The 17294-nt window shown below is 40.4% G+C and overlaps 1 long non-coding RNA gene and 2 other non-coding genes across 3 annotated transcripts; all 3 read right to left on the reverse strand.

Moving 5' to 3' along the window:
* Window positions 1-3316: 3316 nt before the first annotated feature.
* On the reverse strand, window positions 3317-3399 carry trnal-cag (transfer RNA leucine (anticodon CAG)). The gene has a single exon. It is a non-coding gene; the product is annotated as a tRNA-Leu (tRNA).
* Window positions 3400-11721: 8322 nt separating this feature from the next.
* On the reverse strand, window positions 11722-11793 carry trnah-gug (transfer RNA histidin (anticodon GUG)). The gene has a single exon. It is a non-coding gene; the product is annotated as a tRNA-His (tRNA).
* A 4633-nt stretch (window positions 11794-16426) lies between these two features.
* On the reverse strand, window positions 16427-17278 carry LOC134321762 (uncharacterized). Its single transcript, XR_010013912.1, has 3 exons — window positions 16861-17278; window positions 16638-16751; window positions 16427-16530 (listed from the first exon to the last, which is right to left on the reverse strand). It is a non-coding gene; the product is annotated as an uncharacterized LOC134321762 (long non-coding RNA).
* Window positions 17279-17294: the final 16 nt, after the last annotated feature.

The following is a 17294-nucleotide window of genomic DNA, read 5'->3' on the forward strand; positions in this document are numbered from 1 at the left end:
AACGCCCTATTTACGCTCAAACAGTTTTGTTTACATACCTTTTTTGTTTTGTTTTGACAGAAACGCATAAACTTATAATTTTTTATAATGTTTTATTATTTGATACTGTTACAATTGATACATTATAAAGTATTGTACATATTGAAGTTCGGTGGCATAATTGGCTTGCTTTTAAAAACGACTACAGTCCGCCATCTACAGGCCATTCTTGGTACGTCTTGTTAAAACGTAGCCAATGTAATAATAATAATAATAATACATTTTATTTATATAGCGCTTTTCAAGATACTCAAAGACGCTTTACATAAGACAAATAATCAAAACAAATACGTACATACACCATACAAATCATAGTACAAAATCAAAATAGTACATCAACATCAAGAATAATTAAGATAAAAACAAAGAGAGCAGCATAAGACAGTTCATTAAAAATTAACTAAATTATGAGAGAGAACAACAAATATAGAACAATTTCTTAAAATTAGACAGAAACAGGACAGATTCACATGCAATCAGGAACTGAAAACTTTACAAGTTTTAGGATCTAGGACTTCACATTTCTGTCGTGATCTAAGTATAAAAACTATTAAAAAGAATAGCAAAAATAAAAGCATTTATTTCGTGTTGTTACAAGTTAAATGCCATTTTGAATAGATGAGTTTTGAGAAGTGACTTGAATTTGGACAGGTCAGGACAATCTCGTAGGTGTTTGGGGAGAGCATTCCATAAAGATGGAGCAGCTATGGAAAAGGCCCTGTCACCCCAGGTCCGGTGCTTGGTCCTAGAGGGTATGGACAGTAGGTTAGCCTCAGAAGAGCGAAGGCTACGGGAGGGAATGTGCTGATGGAGCAGGTCGGTGAGGTAGGATGGGGCCTGATTATGGAGAGCTTTGTGAGTGAATAGAAGAATTTTGAATTGAATGCGTTGAGCAACGGGAAGCCAATGAAGTTTTTGGAGAACAGGTGTAATATGATCACGGGAGCGAGTATGAGTAAGGAGGCGAGCAGCTGAATTCTGGATATACTGAAGTTTTTTTAGGATTTTGTTAGATGTACCATAAAGGATGCTATTGCAATAATCAATTCTGGATGTAATAAAAGCATGAATCAAGGTTTCGGCGGCAGAAAAGGAGAGCGATGGACGTAGACGTGCTATGTTTTTTAGATGAAAGAAAGCAGTTTTGGTGATGTGATTTACATGGAGGTCAAAAGAGAGGTTGCTATCAAAAATTACACCAAGATTTCGGATGTTAGAAGACGGAGACAAAGTGTCATTATCAATGGTAATTTGAAAATTTTTTGTGGTTTTTGCCAGGGTTGTAGGACCTACGATGATCATATCAGATTTTTAAATCTAAAAACTAAAAAAAAACCTGTAAAACTGTAAACGGTAAAACTGGTGCCCACACTTCTGTGGCTTGGGATCTACTATTTCAGTCAACAGGTCATCGGGATCTACTTTTTAAAAAGGTTGGCTTCATCATTTTTCAAGAATGCTTTAAAGCTTTTTTAAATGCGCTTCATTTGCCTGTATTGATATTCAGCATTACAGGGCAAGCGTGGGTCCAGTGTCACGAACACTGGGCTTGAGACAAAAATACACCCTGGACAGGGCGCGTCAAACCATCGCAAAGCATCACACACTAATTTATCCACTCACTCACACATACAGGTGCAATTTAGAGCAGCAGTTACACCTACTGGCACGTTTTCATACCCGGAGGAAAGCCACGCATACATGGTGAGTATACACCGATCAGCCATAACATTAAAACCACCTCCTTGTTTCTACACTCACTGTCCATTTCATCAGCTCCACCATATAGAAGCACTTTGTAGTTCTACAATTACTGACTGTAATCCATCTGTTTCTCTACATGCTTTTTTATCCCCCTTTTATGCTGTTCTTCAATGGTCAGGACTCTCCCAGGACCACTACAGAGCAGGTATTATTTGGGTGGTGGATCATTCTCAACACTGCAGTGACACTGACATGGTGGTGGTGTCTTAGTGTGTTGTGCTGGTATGAGTGGATAAGACATAGCAGCGCTGCAGGTTTTTAAACACCTCACTGTCATTGCTGGACCTAGAACAGTCCACCAACCAAAAACATCCAGCCAACAGCACCCTGTGGGAAGTGTCCTATGACCACTGATGAAGGTCTAGAAGATTACCAACTCAAACAGCAGCAATAGATGAACGATCGTCTCTGACTATCTCTACAAGGTGGACCAACTAGGTAGGAGTGTCTAATAGAGTGGACAGTGAGTGGACACGGTATTTAAAAACTCCAGCAGCGCTGCTGTGTCTGATCCACTCATACCAGCACAACACACACTAACACACCAACACCATGTCAGTGTCACTGCAGTACTGAGAATGATCCACCACCTAAATAATACCTGCTCTGTAGTGGTCATGTCAATAATTGTAGAACTACAAAGTGCTCCTATATGGTGAGTGGAGCTGATAAAATAGACAATGAGTGTAGAAACAAGGAGGTGGTTTTAATGTTATGGCTGATTAGTGTAAACTCACACACTGTTGTATGTGCTTGCATGACTGTAGGACGCGTTTTCAGTGCATTACCGTAATATCCATAAAATGTGTCCTTGCGATTTCAGTGCAGAAAAGTTTGTGTAGAGACTGCAGCAGCGGATACTGTGTTTGTTTAGAAATTGTGGTCATACTTTATTAACAAGGTAAGTTTATTTAAAGAAAAGTTTGTGTATATTAGCTTCTGGATATTTTCGGATGCTACGGACAAAACTGTGTTGTACTGCTATGATGATACGACTATGTTCCAAACCCTTTTAGACTCTTCCACCACCGTTAGCGCTTCTCTCGGTTAGTTTAGCTCTTTACATATATTATCTACTGTATCCCTTATCTTTACAAACCCAATTCCAAAAATGTTAAGACAGAAGAGAAAATGTCAATGTAAATAGACAGCAGTTTGTAAAAGATGTTATTTATATTCTAGCATACAAACATACATCGCTCCAAAATATGAATGAACGCTTCAGCCAGGGTTGCCAGATTGCGCATCTCAAAGTCCGCCAAAATACATGGAAAACCGCCCAACATACTCACGAAAAACAGCCGATAATCAGCGCTTAAACAATATTAAACCAGTTAAACATGACCTACTACTGCTGATATCTCACAAATCAGTGATTATAAATTATTAATGGCATTTGAAATAATAAAAAACTAAGACTAACTAGTACTAAGATTTGTACTAACTGTCATATCTTTTCACATTATTATGTATGGTAGAGGGTTAAAGATGTAAATTTGTATAAAGCATGAGCTGTCAGAAGTGGGATTCGAACCCACGCCTCCAGGAGAGACTGCGACCTGAACGCAGCGCCTTAGACCGCTCGGCCATCCTGACTATCTGGAGTACTCCAGACACCACCCTGGCCCCACACGGACTAATATTTGTACAAACTCCTGAATCTTTTCACATTATTATGTATGGTAAATTTACTGACTGTAACCCATCTGCTGCACTGTACACTTTGTCACTAGGCTGTAAACCATATGTCAATCGAAAGGGAGCCCCATATGAGATCTCCAACTGACCAAATAATGTTTTTTTGAAAGGGTTCTTTTTGTGTTTTTGCTAGAACTGTTTTTACTTGAAGAACCCTTTAGTATAATTCAAGGTTCTTTGCTAACTCAATTTGATTTTTATGGATTTTTTTTTCTCTTGCCACATATAAATGCACATAACATTTAAGGACTGGAAAACAGTCGTGCAGTTGATATAGAAAAAAAGGAAAAAGGTGAAAGAAAGGAATCTGTTTGTAATCTACCTGCAAAATTCTCCTCCAGAGATGTTTTTCTTTGTGTGTGTAAACAGCAACAGCAACAAATTGTACCCCCAGCCGTTTCAAACACACTGTAGTAAAAAGAGGACCGTTTGAAACTATAATTATGTGCAGCCTAATAATGCACTGAGTTGTACATATTAATACCCACATATTTTATGTCAAATTAAATGCTTTTTTGTTGTTGTTCAGTTCTTGCCTTACAAAGCCGTTTTGTTACTGCACTGCACTAAACAGTTGGTATATCCTGCACTATTTTGGCCCTTACATACAGTGTATCACAAAAGTGAGTACACCCCTCACATTTCTGCAAATATTTTATTATATCTTTTCATGGGACAACACTATAGAACTAAAACTTGGATATAACTTAGAGTAGTCAGTGTACAACTTGTATAGCAGTGTAGATTTACTGTCTTCTGAAAATAACTCAACACACAGCCATTAATGTCTAAATGGCTGGCAACATAAGTGAGTACACCCCACAGTGAACATGTCCAAATTGTGCCCAAAGTGTCAATATTTTGTATGACCACCATTATTATCCAGCACTGCCTTAACCCTCCTGGGCATGGAATTCACCAGAGCTGCACAGGTTGCTACTGGAATCCTCTTCCACTCCTCCATGATGACATCACGGAGCTGGTGGATGTTAGACACCTTGAACTCCTCCACCTTCCACTTGAGGATGCGCCACAGGTGCTCAATTGGGTTTAGTCCATCACCTTCACCTTCAGCTTCCTCAGCAAGGCAGTTGTCATCTTGGAGGTTGTGTTTGGGGTTGTTATCCTGTTGGAAAACTGCCATGAGGCCCAGTTTTCGAAGGGAGGGGATCATGCTCTGTTTCAGAATGTCACAGTACATGTTGGAATTAATGTTTCCCTCAGTGAACTGCAGCTCCCCAGTGCCAGCAACACTCATGCAGCCCAAGACCATGATGCTACCACCACCATGCTCGACTGTAAGCAAGATACAGTTGTCTTGGTACTTCTCACCAGGGCGCCGCCACACATGCTGGACACCATCTGAGCCAAACAAGTTTATCTTGGTCTCGTCAGACCACAGGGCATTCCAGTAATCCATGTTCTTGGACTGCTTGTCTTCAGCAAACTGTTTGCGGGCTTTCTTGTGCGTCAGCTTCCTTCTGGGATGACGACCATGCAGACCGAGTTGATGCAGTGTGCGGCGTATGGTCTGAGCACTGACAGGCTGACCTCCCACATCTTCAACCTCTGCAGCAATGCTGGCAGCACTCATGTGTCTATTTTTTAAAGCCAACCTCTGGATATGACGCCGAACACGTGGACTCAACTTCTTTGGTCGACACTGGCGAAGCCTGTTCCGAGTGGAACCTGTCCTGGAAAACCGCTGTATGACCTTGGCCACCATGCTGTAGCTCAGTTTCAGGGTGTTAGCAATCTTCTTATAGCCCAGGCCATCTTTGTGGAGAGCAACAATTCTATTTCTCACATCCTCAGAGAGTTCTTTGCCATGAGGTGCCATGTTGAATATCCAGTGGCCAGTATGAGAGAATTGTACCCAAAACACCAAATTTAACAGCCCTGCTCCCCATTTACACCTGGGACCTTGACACATGACACCAGGGAGGGACAACGACACATTTGGGCACAATTTGGACATGTTCACTGTGGGGTGTACTCACTTATGTTACCAGCTATTTAGACATTAATGGCTGTGTGTTGAGTTAGTTTCAGATGACAGTAAATCTACACTGCTATACAAGCTGTACACTGACTACTCTAAGTTATATCCAAGTTTCATGTCTATAGTGTTGTCCCATGAAAAGATATAATGAAATATTTGCAGAAATGTGAGGGGTGTACTCACTTTTGTGATACACTGTATATACACAATATTAAACATAAACTTTATTATAAATACTTGTAGTGCTTGTGCCTGTGCTGACTTGATCATTTAGAAACTACACACCCAGAAGCAGCAGCCACCTCACTGGCCTATAGTATGTCATCTATATTTTATTGTTCAGTGTGTTGTACTCGTCGAGTACTTTATGCCAGTTTGTTTTTGGGCAAGACAGTAAATAAGTCTCTATAGTTCTACCTAATGTTTAGTCATGTGATGTTCAAGTCCATGCAGACACAAGTACTACAATGAGCAATATATAAATATAAAAAGTCATTCGTTTGCATGAATAGTTAAAAGCTACTGAATGGATTGTTGGATGGATAAATGCATTTAGATTCCCTCGATTTTACTTCATGGTAAAAACCCTACACAGACAGAAGAACAAAATAAATAGTATGAAGACCATGTTTTTAACTACAGTGCGTTACAAGTCTAAATGTTATTTACAAGTCCCTACTTAGCTTACGGGAAAATGTGCATAAAAGTTTGCAATGCTTCTGCATTGGAGAATGCGAGCATCGATCCAGCTACCTCTCGCATGCTATGCGAGTACTCTACCATTCGAGCTAATTCCCCTTATGAGGAACCCCCTTTAGCCTTTTGTAAATTGTAATGTACTATCAGAGCGTTGATGCTGCATTATAAAGTGAGGGTGCAACGTGTTTAAGCTCACATACTCTTTTCTGTATTATGCGTTGCTTTTAAACCATCACAGACTCTGTTTATCGCAGCCTTTAGGACGATCGAAACCCAATCAAAACTGTCTTTGTACCACTGATAGACTGACTTAAGGGTTCATGCTGCATTTTTTTAGATTAGATTAGATTAGATTCAACTTTATTGTCATTACACATGTACAAGTACAATGCAACGAAATGCAGTTTAGCATCTAACCAGAAGTGCAATAAGCAGAAAGTGCAGAATAAACAGTATTTATGATATACATTATTTACAGTGGGTAAATAGCAGTGGTATTAACAGGATCTATAAACTATACTATAAACAAGATATGTAGCTGAAAACAATATATATATTAAGGTGCATATTAATATTAAGGTGCTATGCAGGTTAAAGTGATTAAGGTGCTATGGACACGATCAAGGAATGAGTACGTAAAAACATAATAAACAGATATATACAGTATTTATGAGATTTATGTACAAATGAGGTATGTACCAGTGAAATACAAAGCGGAAAAAGGATAAAAATTATCATGTTTGTAGTGTGTGTGTGTGTGTGTGTGTGGGGGGTGGGGGGGGGGGGACAGAGTTGTTACTGATGAGTCCAATCACCGTGGTGTCGTCAGCAAACGTAATGATGGAGTTGGATCCATGCACAGGCCTGCAGTCGTGGGTGAAAAGGGAGTAGAGGAATGGGCTCAGCACACAGCCCTGTGGTACGCCTGTATTGAGTGAGATGGTGATGGAGTAGGTGTGGCCTGACCTAACATGCTGAGGTCTGTTGGTAAGAAAGTCCATAATCCAGTGACAAAGGGAGGTGTTAATACCCAGATCTCCAAGTTAAGTGACTAACTTGGAAGGGATTACAGTATTAAATGCTGAGCTGAAGTCAAAAAACAGCATTTGTGCTTTTTAAAGGGGATGTCATTTTTCAGCATTTTAAAGGGGATGTCGTGAGTTTCAGCTGTTCATCTTTTATGAAGCAGTTTCACCAGATGAAAAACCATTAAAAAGTCACGTACCGCTACTTTAACAAAAAGTCGTTTCAGATAAAACTCCGAGACATTTCAAAATTGGAGAATTATAAATTATTGTGTGTTTGTGTAGCCCAATTAAAATTTGGGGATTACTAATATTTTTGTTTATGTTAATTTTTAACTCGTAAATAAGTTGTTCTTATTTGTTCTGTAAATAATGTTCTGGTTATTTTATGCTGTTTAAAGTAAAGTGTATGTATAGCCCTCCCTTGATTTATTTTTAAGCCAATCAGCATGAACTGTCACAGGTCGGGAAAAGAGCGGGAGAAAGTGGGTGGAAAAAGAAGAAAAAAGTGGAGAAAATAGCGTGATGTGAAACAAGTGTCATGTAAGTGGGTAAAACACCTGTTTAGGATTTATCTCTGTTGATGCATAAAGACAAACGGACAGTGAGTCTTATATTAACATCTTGCAGTCGATTAGTGACATTGTTTATGCTGTATCAGCCGTGAACTTCGTCTCTTGAGTTTACGCGCATGGACATTGAAGGCAGTACGCTTCCTCAGCAGCTGTGCCGATTACAGTGGATTAAAAGCATCAGATAAACTCTGATTGTTTCATCCAAGATCAAAAGGAAAAAGACTGGTGGATTTTTTCTGTTTCATCCATGTAAACAAAGAACGTGGACAGCTCCACCACAACCGACCAAATATACTTCGTGATCTGTGCTGATTGGGACTATTAGGTTGGATCAGACCTGCAATGGTAATTTTGGGTACCCTTTTTTTAGTTAGTTATTTACCTAACTTAGGAGAGATTGATAATGTTTTGAATATTACTGATGGTAATTTGAGTGAATCTGTATTATAACATTTTTGTATAATATATTGGGGTTTGAAATGCATATTAATGATTGTGTAAATGAGTAAATAGTTAATTTGTTTAAGTATTATTAACGTATACAAGTTTGGTATGTGAGTCAGAGATAATGTTAATACAGCTACTGTAAATGGTGTTAGTCGCAGGTTTTTTTGTGCAAGGTTAGTACCACATATATATAGGGTAATTGAAGTAGTTTTTTCGGTTTAAATAAGAGTATAGCTTAAATATAAAATAATCGTAAGTACTGATAAGTAGTGGCCCTTTTAAATCCTTACATTACCACAAAGAAAGAGATTTCTTAAACAAATAAAAGAAGTCGGGGAGCGCTTTCCAAATACAGCCAGGGGTGCTAGGGGGCGCTACATTTGTCAATTTAAACAAGTCAAAAAAGGTCTTTAAACCAAACGATTTGAGTAAAAATAGAGCATAACTGTCACTGTAGAACTTACAGACTGACCTAATGTTTGATGCAGCGTTTCAGTGAGCAACGACTTTCATATTATGTGTTGCCTTTAAATGATCATAATGTTTCGGCATTGGAGAATGTGGGCATCGATCCCACTACCTCTCGCATGCTAAACGAGCGCTCTACCATTTGAGCTAATTCCCCTTACACAGAACCTTCCTTTAGGATTTGTAAATTGTAATGTACTAACAGAGCGTTGATGCTGCATTATAAAGTGAGAGTGCAACGTGTTTAAGCTCACGTTCTGTATTATGCGTTGTTTTTAAACCATCACAGACTCAGTTTATTTAAAACGTTGATCTTAGCCTTTAGGACGAACAATGTGAGGTCTTTTATGAAGTGCATTTTTTCTTTGATTTTGTTGGACCTGTAGGAGATTGTCCTGTTCTTGTTGCAGCTCTGCTGGAGGGTTATTTTCTTGGTGTTTGTGGTGGTGGTGGTGGTGGGGTCCTTGTTCCCATTTTGGTTTGTTTAGTATATGATGTACTTTACATCCATTTAAATAATGTGAACATTTCAATTTTTGTCGTAAAATACTGCTGTAACAATGTAAATGGACGCTGAATATCCATACTTGTGGATTAAATGGATATTTAAGTATTTAAGTACATATTTAAATGGATGTAAAGTACATCATATACTAAATAAACCAAAATGGGAACAAAGACCCCACCACCACCACCACCACAAACACCAAAAATATAACCCTCCAGCAGAGCTGCAACAATAAACAGAACAAGATCAGGAAGAATACATGATTCAATTTCTCACATTTTCAGTGATCAAAAGCCTGGGTCCTGGCATCCATGTGGATGTTACTTTGACACGTACCACCTACCTCAGCATTGTTGCAGACCATGTTCACCCTTTGATGAAAACTGTATTCCCTGATGGCTGTGTCCTCTAAAGAAGTAGATTTGTATAAATCATGAACTGTCAGAAGTGGGATTCGAACCAACGCCTCCAGGGGAGACTGCGACCTGAACGCAGTGCCTTAGACCACTCGGCCATCCTGACCTCGCCACACATGGAATAATATTTGCATGAACTGCTTAATCTTTTCACATTATTATGTTTTGTAAATGTACTGACTGTAACCCATCTGCTGCACTGTACACTTTGTCACTAGGCTGTAAACCATATATCAATAGAAAGGGAGCCCCATATGAGATCTCCAACTGACCAAATAATGTTTTTGGGTGGACCATTCTTAGCACTGTAACAGCACTAGCATGTTAGGTTGTGTTTTCTCTAGTCTGAGTGTATTAGGTACAGCCTTCTTGTTGGGTTTTTAACTGACTGGATTATTTATTAAGATTAATAATTATTCATTAAGAACTCAAACCCTGTTTGTGCTCGTTGTAGGCTATTCAATTGTCCACTAGATGACATAATATGAATACAGTTAGAAAGTAAAACGATGTCTGTTTCGAGCAAAGTTTCATCGCATGCTGACCTGTGTGGAATACAACTGATGTATGTAGCGCTAAGAAGTGTTTCTTAAGGGTTCTTTTAGGTGTTCTTGGTAGAACTGTTTCTACTTGAAGAACCATTTAGTATAATTTAAGATTCTTTGCTAACTCAATTTGATTTTTATGGATTTTTTTATTTTGCCACATATAAATGCACATAACATTTTAATTACTTTAAAACCATCGTGCAATTGATACAGGAAAAAAGATAAAAAGGTGAAAGAAAGGAATCTGTTTGTAATCTACCTGCAAAATTCTCCTCCAGAGATGTTTTTCTTTGTGTGTGTAAGCAGCAACATACTTCACCTAAAACTTTATACAATCGCGTTCAAGAGAGCCGAAACAGAAATAAAAACATTTTATATTAATTAAAGTTTTACAGGACAACGTATGTTAAAGTTTGTAATTGATCTCACATCCTTGTGAGGAAAAGAACAGATTGTAGGGCCCAGATAGCTCATTCGGTAGAGCATCAGACTTTTAATCTGAGGTTCAAGAGTTCAAGTCCCTGTTTGGGCGAGTTCTTCCTTACTGCATTAGGTAAGCGGTAATGTCCCGTACTACATGGTTTATTTAGAGAGTTGAAGAATTTGTACTTGAGATTAGGGATGCATCGATACCATTTTTTCCCAACCGAGTACAAGTACGGTATATCATGCGTTGCTTTTAAACTATCAGAGACGTTTATTTAAAACGTTCATCCCAGCATTTAGGACGTACTGAAAAAAATAATAACTGTCTTTGTACCACTGACAGACGGATTTAAGGGTTGATGCTGCTTTATGTAAGGGCCAAAATAGTGCAGGATATACCAACTGTTTAGTGCAGTTCAAAAAGTCTCAGTCAGCCAACAGCGCCAACATGCAGCCATATTCTGGGATGAGGTATTTTATGAAGTGCATTCTCTTTGATTTTGTTGGACTTGTAGGAGATTGTCCTGTTCTTGTTGCAGTGCTGCTGAAGGATTTTCTTTTTGATGGTGGTGGTGGTGGGGGGAGGGGGTGTTTGTGATTATATGTAACTGTAATACCTTATGTGCATTTGCATTTTTGATCCCATTTTGAAGGTATAAAGCATGAGCTGTCAGAAGGGGGATTTTAACCCACGGCTCCAGGGGAGACTGCGAGCTGAACGACTGCTTGGCCATCCTGACTTGCTTGCACATTACCAATGCCAATTTTCCTCAACACCCCCACATGGCCTAAGATTTGAACTGCAAGCTGCTTGAGCTACAGCAACAAGGCGCCGAGGAACTAATACACAAAGTTTTGCTCGAGTCCAATCATAAAGACCAATTCCCATACCGGGAGTCGAAAACCTGGGTAAAAATCAAGAATCCTGACCGCTAGACCATATGGGAACCAGAATCAGCCACTTCATTCCGCTCTGCCAAGTCTTTGTAACCTTGACAAGACCTGCATTGTTGGATCTGGGGTACAGAGAACCATACACAAGGAGTTAGAGAGACAAAAAAAGAGAGAGAATAGAAACCTTCGAAGCACGGCATACAAAAAGACAGTGCCGTGACCCGGATTCGAACCGGGGTTGCTGCGGCCACAACACAGAGTACTAACCACTATACGATCACGGCTTTTCAGCAGTCTGCCACTGGTGGCTCCTGGTGATTGCTTCCTGATAGACTGCAGTCATACTTCCAACAGGACAAGCTGCTTGAGCTACAGCAACAAGGCGCCAAGAAACTAACGGGCAAAGTTTTGCTCCAGTCCAATCATAAAGACCAATTCCCATAGCAGGAGTAAAACCCAGGCCGCCTGGGTGAAAACCAGGAATCCTGACCGCTAGACCATATGGGAACTACTGGCCCCTGTGAGTATGCGGTCGTGACTTTCCTGAAGCTCCAGCCCCATTTCTGTCTCTTGACTGAGGAGAGAATAGAAACCTTCGAAGCACGGCATACAAAAGAACAGTGCCGTGATCCGGATCCGAACCGGGGTTGCTGCGGCCACAACGCGGAGTACTAACCACTACATGATCACGGCTTACCAGCAGTCTGCCACTGGTGGCTCACATCGGCTGCCCCCGATAGACTGCAGTCATAGTTCCAACAGAACAATGTGCTTGAGCTACAGCAACAAGGCGCCGAAGAAGTAATAGGCAAAGTTTTGCTCAAGTCCAATTCCCATACCGGGAGTCGAACCCAGGCCGCCTGGGTAAAAAACAGAAATACTGACCGATAGACCATATGGGAAACTGCAAGGCTCAGTGTCGGCTGGTGCCAGCATCAGCCACTTCTTTCCGCTCTGACAAGTCTTTGTCACCTTGACAAGACCTGCATTGTTGGATCTGGGGTACAGAGAATGTGCAACGTAAGTAAGGAGTTAGAGAGACAAAAAAAAAAGGCATAAAATAACCGAACAGCTGAACTGTTTTCTCCAGAGTTTTTTGGTCTATTGTATTAAATTGTGACATAATAGTCATGTTATTTCTAGGTGTCTGTAGGGGCGGCATGGTTTCATCGTTTGACTGAGTGGCGTTGATGGTCAGTCTAATAGTTTTTATTTTTTCACAGAAGAAATGAGCAAATTCATTACATTTCACTGTGGACAGAAGTTCTGGCGTGATCTGGGAGGATTTGTAAGCTTGTCGACCACGTTGAATAGAGTGCGGGTGTTGTTGATGTTCCTGTTGATGATCTTAGAGAAGTGCAGCTGTCTAGCCCTGCCTAACTCCGAGTTAAAACTACAAAGGCTTTGCTTATAGAGATCATAGTGGATTTGAAGTTTAGTTTTCCTCCACTTACGTTCAGCTCTCCTGCATTCTCTTTTCAGAGCTATTACCATCATTGTGTTACGCCATGGTGCTTTCTGTTTGCTCAACGTTTTCATGACTTTTACCGGGGCAACCACATCCATGACAGTCAATATTTTCACGTTAAAGTTATCCAGGAGTTCATCAACTGACTCTGCAATTAAAGTTGGTGATATAGCTATGGCCTCCATAAACTGAGAACTAGTACTTTCATTTATGCACCTTTTCTTAACAGAAACAGTGCTAGTTTGAGCATCTGAAGTGATCAGCATTTCAAAGAAGACACAAAAATGATCAGAGAGGGCTAAGTCATTGACCATAACAGAAGAAATGATTAGACCTTTAGTAATAACTAGATCCAGAGTGTGCCCTCGAGTATGTGTAGGCCCTTTCTCATGTTGCAATAGACCAAACGTGTCAAAAAGTCCAAGAAGTTCTTTGGTGTTATTGTCCTTGTTATTATCTAAGTGGATGTTACAATCCCCAGTTATGATGAAAAAGCTGTACTCAGTGGAGATAACTGACAGTAGTTCAGTAAATTCATCTATAAAATGTGCAGAGTACCTTGGAGTTTTATAAATGGTTAAAAATAAAATTTTGGGAGTACCCTTCAAAATAAAAAAGACATAAAATTGCCAAGCACAGTCTCTTTGCACTGGAATACATCTTTAAATAAGGCAGCTACTCCTTCACCTTTCCTACCACTTCGACACACATTCATAGAACTGAAGTTTGCTGGTGCTGTTTCGTTAAGAACAGTGGCACTGCTGCCTTCTGCTAACCATGTTTCAGTTAGAAACAGAAAATCTAAACTGTAAGATAGAATTATGTCATTCACTAAAAATGATTTGTTGGCTAGAGATCTAATATTAAGCAGAGCTAGCTTTAAAGGAACCACAGGAGCCCCTGGGGCAGCCCGAGGTTGTCGTGGTACAGGTAAGAGGTTAGACTGGTTGGTGCCCTGGGCTTTTTGGGTGAAACCTGTGGACTGGCTGAGATGGAGTGTGAGAATTTAGTCCCAACACACACCAGTTTCTCCATTTTCTCTGTGAAATCCATATGTGGAGGTGATGTTGTTGAGAGAGAGAAGTTGGAGGATGACTGTGATGCCTCTGCTGTTGACTGCTGTGTCACTGCCTGATGATGAAGGTCGTAATAGCTTTCGTCAAGAGTCAGAAACTCAGCCTGAGCTGTGTTCTCCAGTGATGGGGATTGTATGTTTGATGGTCCTTCATGGTTAAAGGCAGGTGAGGGAGGTTGAGGATGCATGTATTGTGTCGAGTCAGTCCAAGAAGCAGATGGGTGGCGAAGAGCAAAATGGAGGTTGTCCTTTAGTGCCTTCACTCCAGTCTTGCTTAGGTGGGTGCCATCTGGGTAAAAAAATTCTCTGCGCCCCCAGAATAGATTAAAATTGTCAATATAATCCATACCTTTCAAACTGCAGGTTCTGCTTAGCCACGTGTTGAGGTTAAGTAGCCGTGAAAACATATTAGATCCTCTGGCTGGGAGAGGTCCACTGATGAACTTCTGAGCAGTCAGCTTCTCAAGTGTATTAAACAGTTCAGTGAAGTTGTTCTTTAAGATTTCTGACTCCTCTCTGCGGATGTCACTTCTGCCCACGTGCAGAATAATTCGGTCGATCGCTCCATGCTGGGAGAGAATGTTGGGAAGTTCCTCATTTAATTCCGAGACAGTCACATTCGGGAGACAGCATGTTAGCATTGATCTGCTGCCTATATTCTTGATGGCAGAGTCACCGACGATCAGAGTTTTCGGAGCGTTCTCTGCATCAGGCGAGGGCCTCTGCTTAATCAGCCTCGTGTTTTAGCTAGCCCGCTTTGAGACCCCTTTTATAGTCAGCTTCGCTGGTTTTGATTCGTTACCATTACCACTGGGGATAACCTCGATCAGATTTCTGAGCGGTTCAAAACGATTCAGCAAAGGGATCGGTTGTTGTTGCGACCCTGCTATTTTCCCACGGGGTGCAATTGTGCTAGCTTTTGGAATAGTTTTAGCTTTCCGAGCCCATGATGAACAGTCTGGCGTGGAAGACATTAAGACAGCCACCTGCTGCTTTTGTGCTTTTGGTTTTGCTCCAAGTTTGTGCCACCGACTTATTCTCTCACATGGCTCGTTTCTGTTCCCCTGTTTTGATTGACTTCTGTCAAGCTTCGGGAAGTCTGTTAAGCTGTCTAGCCTTAGTTTAGCTGGTTGTTCTGTGTTAGATTTTGACTCACCCTCGAGTGATCTGAAACCGTTTCTCCTATCCGTTCCAGGTAGGATTGTGAGCATTTTTGTCTCCAGCACAGCAATTTTCCGTAGGAGTCTGTAGCAGTTGGAGCAGCACGAAGAACCCGCTGTAGTGATAGGAGCCATGGTAGTCCTGATAACTGTGCCCGAGTTTAGTCTGACGGCTAGTGGAAAACTCCGTTAATTAAATGTCTAGTTTAATGTATTTCTGTAATGTATTTCTGTAATTATGTGCCTTTCCAGACGATCTATTGTCGGTGTCTGCTGATTGAGCTCTATATTTTAGAAATAAAAGATAAAAAATAACTAAAATAACTAAAAACTAAAAGCAAGCGGAGAGCAGACAGAAAGCGTGCAGCCAGAGCGAGCGTCAAAATGACTTTTTCAGACCCAGCAACACCTTTAGACACAACCTGCTTTATCCCAGGGACTTCACACCAATTGGTCAGCCACCTATAAAGCATGTCCCTCCTAGTCAGTTTAACCCCAATTCACACCTGGCAGGGTGGGGCAACGACTCTCAAATGAGTCACACCTTACTTTCCTTGATTTAACTTGAATTATTTTTTTTTCAATATTTTCATTATTCATTGATAAAGATTTCAGTTTATAATATTTTATCACTTATGTGACGAGTTGCTTGTTCATTTCTGTTTCTGTTGTTTAGCCTGTACAGAACCATGAGAGATCTTTGGACAGACATAAGTAGTGCCAGTTCTAAACAACAGTGATGTGCTGGGGAGTTGCACAGTCTTCTATTAAAAACATGGAAGTGTTCCTGTTGATGACCACTGGACTACAGTTTATGGGATCAGTGCCTTTATGTTGTGTTTTAAACATTTGTTGTTGAAATGTCAGAACATGTCATATGTAACATGTTTTAATGAACGAAATCAGTTTTGAAAAAGCTTTTTGTTACATGACATTAGACCCTCTGGTTTAAATAAAGTACTTTAGTGATTTAGTGAGTGAAGTCTGGTTTTCTGGAATGTTGCTGGGCAAAATGTGTCTAATTGTAGAGGGTCATTTTGATCATTTTTTATATCCATACGTTCTCAGCTGTACAAAACTACAGCTGCAGGAAAAGGTCATTCCAAACTTGTTTAGGATTCATCTACATTTCTGCATCAATTCTTTATAAAATGTGCTCTCCTGTGTTGTGCAAGTCATAAAGTGGGTAAAGAAAATACACACGCCAGTACAAACACAGTTTTATTCAATATTTTATTGGTTTTGTTTTATCTCTTGTCTCATACACCACCACAGAGAAGGTCAAAGTGCTTTCTGGATGACAGACGTGGTCGTTGATCTGTAAAGACGCAAAACAATGTACTGACCGTTAAATTACCATCAACTTCAATCAAGGCACAATACACATGTGTTAAAAGTCTGCAGGATCCATTCCCAGACACCCACCGTAGATTGTTGTGGTGACTCAGTCATTTCATCTTCTACCAGGTATCAAGGTGCTTAGGCCCAAATCTGATCTGGTTGCTTCTTCCAGTAGGTTAGACTTGTTCATTGATGGGGCTTTCAATAAGGCAATTACCCAGAACACACACACACACCCATATCAATCATTGATGTTTGTATTATGTTAAACTCCTAACTGCCTAAACCACTTTCTCCCAGCACTCACCTTTCTGATCTGGCGTGGTATGTACACGGTGCTGAGGAATGGAGGTGATCTGAACCTCAGCTAAAAACCTCTGGATGTGTTCTTGTAGCAGACCTGTGCTGTGGTGGTGAAAACATAATGTGAGATTGATTTCCATCATGTGTTAAGGGGATGTTAAGCTAATAATTATCTAAGGGGGGAAACGGATGAAAAGCAGCTTGAAAAACTTCAGTATTATTCAGTCGACTGACTCGTCAAGCTGATCCACAAAATGATGCTGATCTCCAAATCACTCCTGTTGTGTTTTCTGGTGTTCATGCTCTCAGATTACTTTGACATTACATGAAAGCAAACAGTGGACGGTTTTGTTCATACACATTTAGTCATTGCTTAGTCTCCGATATGCTCACCCATGATCCGTCTGCTACAAACCCATACAGGTGCCTGTAGAGTAA

This window comes from Trichomycterus rosablanca, chromosome 10 (genome assembly GCF_030014385.1).
Source record: "Trichomycterus rosablanca isolate fTriRos1 chromosome 10, fTriRos1.hap1, whole genome shotgun sequence".
Taxonomy (NCBI): Eukaryota; Metazoa; Chordata; class Actinopteri; order Siluriformes; family Trichomycteridae; genus Trichomycterus; species Trichomycterus rosablanca.